Source organism: Aethalodelphis obliquidens, unplaced genomic scaffold, assembly GCF_003676395.1.
Source record: "Aethalodelphis obliquidens isolate GAN/ISIS:26980383/991018 unplaced genomic scaffold, ASM367639v1 scaffold6, whole genome shotgun sequence".
In the NCBI taxonomy this organism is placed as follows: Eukaryota; Metazoa; Chordata; class Mammalia; order Artiodactyla; family Delphinidae; genus Aethalodelphis; species Aethalodelphis obliquidens.
This window is the reverse complement of record NW_020837950.1, coordinates 50,034,720-50,041,073: the sequence shown is the minus strand read 5'-3', so window position 1 is coordinate 50,041,073 and position 6,354 is coordinate 50,034,720. Positions and strand designations below refer to the sequence as shown.

At 38.6% G+C, this 6,354-nt stretch overlaps 2 pseudogenes; one reads left to right on the top strand and one right to left on the bottom strand.

Moving 5' to 3' along the window:
* Positions 1 to 1,328: 1,328 nt before the first annotated feature.
* LOC113618714 (40S ribosomal protein SA-like) lies at positions 1,329 to 2,206 on the top strand (annotated as a pseudogene).
* A 420-nt stretch (positions 2,207 to 2,626) lies between these two features.
* LOC113619264 (nucleolar protein 10 pseudogene) lies at positions 2,627 to 3,624 on the bottom strand (annotated as a pseudogene).
* Between the last annotated feature and the right edge of the window lie 2,730 nt (positions 3,625 to 6,354).

Genomic DNA, 6,354 nt, shown 5'->3' with positions numbered 1-6,354 from the left:
GAGAAAGTAGCAGAGACTCCTCTCTATGGGATTCTTATGACAACCTTTTATAGGCAAGATGTCACAGTCCTGTACCAAGAGACAGCAATGTATCAGTGCTACTTTTTGTTCTCCACATGTGCCCATTCTCCTGTGTCCATCCACATGCCTCTACCTCAGACCTCCTTGAACCTGATCTTTTAATCTTTCTCTTTCCAGGCTTCTGATCAGCCATGCCACTTGCCATTGCCCATGATTCCACATATGTAGTAAGCTTGGGCTTAGATATGTAGTGGGTGGTAATTCCGGAACACAGGGGAAGGGATGGAAGCAGAGTAGAGACTGGAGTCTCATGTCACAGCAGATCACACACCTGTGACTTGGGACCAATATGGGACCAGTATGGGACAGGAGGAGTAACACAACCATAGCAGTAAGTTAGAGGGAAGACTGAGAAAATCCTCTGTGCCTGGTGGCCACTAGCTAACAACACAAATAATGGTTATAATGAAATAAAACCAAACATGAATTTGAGTTTCATTATTTTGGAATGCTTATCAAAGATGTGGTAGAAAAAAATTCCTAACAACTCTTCAGTGTTCATATTTGTAGATTGTTGTCACCTTAAACTCAGTTTACTTAAAATCAAAGAAAACAAACTTTGAGAAAAACAATGGGGCAGCATGCTAACATTTATGTTTCTAGCACTGATATATTTTTCTTAGTCTTAAATTTTGGAATCATCTGTAACTCATATCTCTTTAGATGCTACATTGAACCAATTCCTATCATTCCTCCCTTAAAAGGCATCTGATACTTATTCATTATGTTTTGTTTCCATCTCCGGCTTCTGACTGCAGAAACTTGTCTCACTTTTTGATTATGAACTGATATCTTAATTGAGCCTTCCCTATCTAATCAACCCTGCCTACCACTGCTAAATTAGTTTTCCTGAAAATCTATTTTCAGTACCTCATTTTTGGTCAAAAACTATTAAAAATACAAATAAAAGTTGTTTGTTAAATACCTGTAAAGAATTTTAAAAAGAAAGCCCCAAACTGAGAAAGTATTTTAGCAACACGTTTGAGGATGAGTGTTGAAACTAGGTACTATATATAAGGGATGCTTCCAACTTAGCAAAAGACAAAGTCTCCAAAGAAAAATGGGAAAACATCGTGATAATTCACAAATGAAGAAATATAAACCGACAATACACATGAAAAAAATGTGCAAGTTGATAATAATAAAAATACAAATCAAAATACAACTCACCTTTCTGCACTACCCATAGAGGGGTCCATACAGCATTGTTCTGGGTTCCTATCATAAGGTAAATGGAAATTTTCACCATGTCCAGAGCCCTTGATATTCTGCTAATGAGGGAGGAGGATGTCCACAAATTCCTTGCAGCAGGAACCCACTTAGGTGGCAAAAACCTTGACTTCCAAATGGAACAGTACATCTACAAAAAAAAAAAAGGCAGTGGCATCTACATCATAAATATGAAGAGAAACTGGGAAAAGCTTAGAAGCCTTTGCTGGCAGCTTGTGCCATTGAAAACTCAGCTGATAGCGGTATCATATCCTCCAAGATTACTGGTGATAGAGCTGTGCTGAAGTTTGCTGCTGTCACTGGAGCCACTCCTACTGCTGGCCGCTTAACTCCTGGAATATTCACCAACCAAATCCAGGCAGCCTTCTGGGGGTCATGATTTCTGGTGGTTACTGATCCGAGGGTTGACCACCAGCCTCTCACAGAGGCATCTTATGTTAACCCGCCTACAGTCGCTCAGTATAACACAGACTGTCCTCTGCACTATGTGAAGGCTCTAGCAGGAAGGACAGAGACCATCCCCTATAACAACAAAGGGGCTCACTTAGTGAGTCTGATGTGGTAGATGCTGGCCAAGGAAGCTCTGCACATACGTGGCACCTTCTCCTGTGAACACCCATGGGAGGTCACACCTAATCTCTACTCCTTCAGAGGTCTGAAACAGACTGAAAAGGAAGATCAGGCTGCTTAAAAGGCTGTAACCAAGGAGGAATTTCAGGATGAATGAACTGCTCCAGCTCCCAAATTTACTGCTACTCAATCCCAGGTCCCAGGCTGGTCTGAAGGTTGGCAGGTGCTCTCTGTGCTATCCGGCAGTTCCCTGCTGAAGAATGGAGAGCTCAGTCTGCCGCTGGAAGAGTGGTCTGTAGCTCCCACTGCTTGGGCCACTGACTAGATAGTGAATGGAAGCAGGTATTGCAAGAAAAGAAGTTCCCAGAGCATGATCAAGCTTCATTTTTAGCACAGGATAACCTTCCATTTCATGGCACACATATTACATTGTTAAAAAATAACAACCTGGCCTACTTGATTAAAACCATGGGAAAATGACCATGTTTATGGGGAGCAGCAACTTACCAAAAGCACCCTGGGGGCGACACACTGACCACTTTGGTGGGGGAAGGGGTACAGTTTCAAAGTGTGACCCATAAGGCATAGGGACAAGTTGTCAAATCTTTAACTTTTTAGTTGCATCTGGAATTTATACAAAACATTAAAAATGTACATTCCCCTCTCTGTGTTTAATGTACTCTAATGATGATCAATTTGGGGGAGAGGTCCTCCTTTCAAATCACAAGTAGGATCATTTCCAAATTCAAAGAAACAGCCATCCTCTTCTGTGTCTTAACTTCAGGTGACCTGCTGAACCAGGAAGTGTTTTCCTTTCCTGTCAGTGCAGCTTCTTAGTCTGTTGCTTCTGCTATTCAGACCTCTTTAATGTGAATGTCAATTGTTTACTGCCAATTGTAGTGTCTGATACACTCAATGTCCCATTTTCTGATTCAAGTTTCAAACGATCTTCAAGGGTTTTATTCATCTGCTTCTGGTTGGTGGCAGTCTCTGAAGCTTCCGAGTTCTTCTCCTGCTTTGATCACATATAACTGGGGCTTGAGGACCATCTGCCGGTTCTCCTTGTGTCTCTCCTACTGCTTCCGCCTGGTGGAGAAGTCTGTGCTACTTCCTGACCTCTTCAACCCCATCTTTTTTACCATCTGAACTCAAAATTTTCTGCATCACTTGGTTTTCCTTCCAGTTCTTTCTCTTCCCCTTTTTCATGAAGAATCTAAGAATCTTAGTTGCTTCTTGCTTTTTTCACTAATTTTTGAAACAGGTGAATTCAAAAGCCTAAATTCTTCACTCTCTTGGTCTCCCTGAAAGTCAGCGTTCTCAAATGTAACTTTAAAACCATCGCTGGTAAGAAAGAATATTAGGAAGGCTCTTAACTTTCTTCTTCTATGTAGATTTTTGCTCCTCTTCCTCTTCCTCAGTTAAGTGCTAGCCCTTTGTTAACTTTTGGCAAATTCTTTAATTGGACTCTATGCACGAGTTTCTTCTATCTTCTGTTGGATCTTTTATTCCCATATGCTTCATAAGCAAATGGATTTATCATGCATTTCATGAGTCTTATGATAGACAGAGTCTTATAGCCATGAAAAATCCAGGAATATATGCCCAGAGAGACAATGGTTCAATCATATGTGTGAGCCCTATATTTTCAGGGGCTTTCTTGGTGGCAAATTTTTAATCATCATAAACTGTTCTTTCTGTATCCTCTCCTAATTCTTCTGTCAATTTGTCTAAGAAGGAACACATAACCTGGGAACAGAACCCAAAACTAGATTACTGGTTTATTATAAAGGGATATAACTCTGGAACAGCCAGATGGAAGAGAGGCATAGGTTGAGGTAATGGGAAAGGGCATGGAGCTTTCATGCCATCTCCTAGGGCACCCCTTTCCCTGAATCTCCATGCTCACCAACCCGGAAGCTCCAAGGGTAGCATATTTTTGTGAACCAAAACATGAAAAATAGATGTCATATATAAAATTATACTTATGGGGAAGTGAAGCAGCATTTTTTTTTTTTTTTTTTGCGGTACGCGGGCCTCTCACTGTTGTGACCTCTACCATTGTGGAGAACAGGCTCCGGACGCGCAGGCTCAGCGGCCATGGCGCACAGGCCCAGACGCTCCACGGCATGTGGGATCTTCCCAGACCAGGGCACGAACCCGTGTCCCCTGCATCGGCAGGCGGACTCTCAACCAGGGAAGCCCTGAAGCAGCATATTTTAAATGGGAATTGCCTCTGATAATCTAGGACATATGATTGGCTTAGAGACATCATCAGAGAGTGGTGGGAAAATTGTTTTTCTTCTTATGTTCATTATCACTCCCAGGCTTTCAGTGACAATGAGAAAAATCAGGATAAGCTGTTCATAAGAATTTGAGGACACCATGGCAAAAGTTAACGATAAAGTATTTCTTAAAAGTAGCAAATATATCAACATTTTCATAATGAAATCATAGGACTAAAAAAGGATGTGACTTTTAGAATGCATTCCATATGCTATGTACCTTCTTATACATTAACTTCTTGAAGCTACATATCCGTTCCGTAGGATATATATAGAAAAGAGTTTAGTCTAACTACTTTAGCAGAAATACTAAGGGAAATTAAATACCTCCTAGAAGCTCTAGGAGAGCTGGAAGAGAACCAGACTTGGATACTGCACTGACAGGGTAGAAAAACTTCCAAATAGACCTTAGACATGAAAATTACCTGAGAATTTAAAAAGCATAAAGGAAATTATTATTAATGGCATCATGAGAAACTATAAGTACATTAGAAAATATATTCAGTGTCTTCTCTCAACTTTTATACGATTTTCATGTGATTGATCTTCATCCAATTTCATGGCCATTGTAGGTACTCAAAAGCAGTGTATGTCCTTCACACTCAATTACATTAGCTTTAATTCTAATGATGCTTAAGCAAATTTTACAAATTAAAAGACACTCAGCAAAATGATTTAGTTATCAGTTAACAAGCTAGAGTAGATTTATTATTTGCTCACAATTATTTGTCTCCTCCCCACCCATGCCATGCTTCCCCATTGGTAGGGAATACACCCTCTTGTTCCATTGACATTGGCTTAGCCATGAGATTTGCTTTAGTCAATGGAGTGTGAGTAGGTGTGACATACACCTGTCCAAATAGAAGCTTTAAATGCTTTGCCTGGGTTGGCTCTGTCCTATCTAAGCAGTTGTCCTCTGCCATGAGAACATCATGTCTCAGATGGTGGCTCCTCCTTTAGAATGGATACAGGTGTGAGAGGACTCACGCAGCTGGGATGAGCTCAGTGGAGCCCAGCAAAGAACAGGTTTCAAGTTACATCCACATCAATAAAAAATGTGTCTTGTGGAAAACAAATTTTGGGTTTGTTTCCTGCCAGTAGTAAAAGTTGATAATATACAGGTAAACATAATTTTTTAACATAGGGTCAAATTTAGACATTACTACATTTAAAGGGAAAAGCCCTAAGGTTAAGGTTGAATTAAATTGCTTCCACATATTATTGCTAATAATTTACTTCTCTCAGCAAAAAGACCTTACACAAAAGGAGAAGTATATTCCACAGGACACTCGGTCTAATACAAGAGAGTGGGTAGTGTGTATATCACTTTTTATATAATATATGAACACCTTTAGAGAATTTCCTAAGTCGCCTGTTATAATTTTTACTAATCATAATCAGTTTCAGATATAAATACAAAATAAAATTGAATGTAGAATTCAGAAATAATGATAGTATGAATTTGCTTTAAAACAATGATAAAATTTCTATGAACTGAAACTTATTACTATTGCTGGGCATACTCAATTATAAGCCAAAGCTTTTTCCTCCTAAAATTTTAATCCTCAGATAAGAGGATATAGTTATCTTATATCCAAGGTCTTACAAAGTCTAGTTATGGCAGACCTTCTCTCAATTTACTAAATTTTGATTAATCAAATACAGTTTGGGAAAGAAGACACATCAGTCTGAAGCCACATATGTCAATATTAGTATTAAATGATTAACTGAATAAATTGGTGAAAAAAACAAGAGAAACTTTAATACATATTTCTTCATTACTCTCACTGGGATGACTTCACAATTTTAAGTGTTTGATTGTAAACAAGGCTTCTAAAATTTACTTAAAAAGCAAAGCAGAAAGTGTGGTTATGTTTTGGAGATCATAAATGCATGTACATAGGACAATATAAAATGATGTATTAATGTTTTCTGATTGTATACTCTCAGGGTAAATTTTCCAGTGAGAATAACACATACCGATCCAACACATGTTCTATCTCAAAAAATCTGGCAAAATTATGTTCTCTCAACAAAGAGGATTCAACAAGAAACTCTGAGGGTGATGATACTACTTTGTAAGATATATATGAAAAGCTTGAATAAAATATTTTCAAGAAATGTGGAAAAGCATATTTTTATATAAATAAGGTAATTATATGAGTAAATTTGAATATTTTATAACTTATTT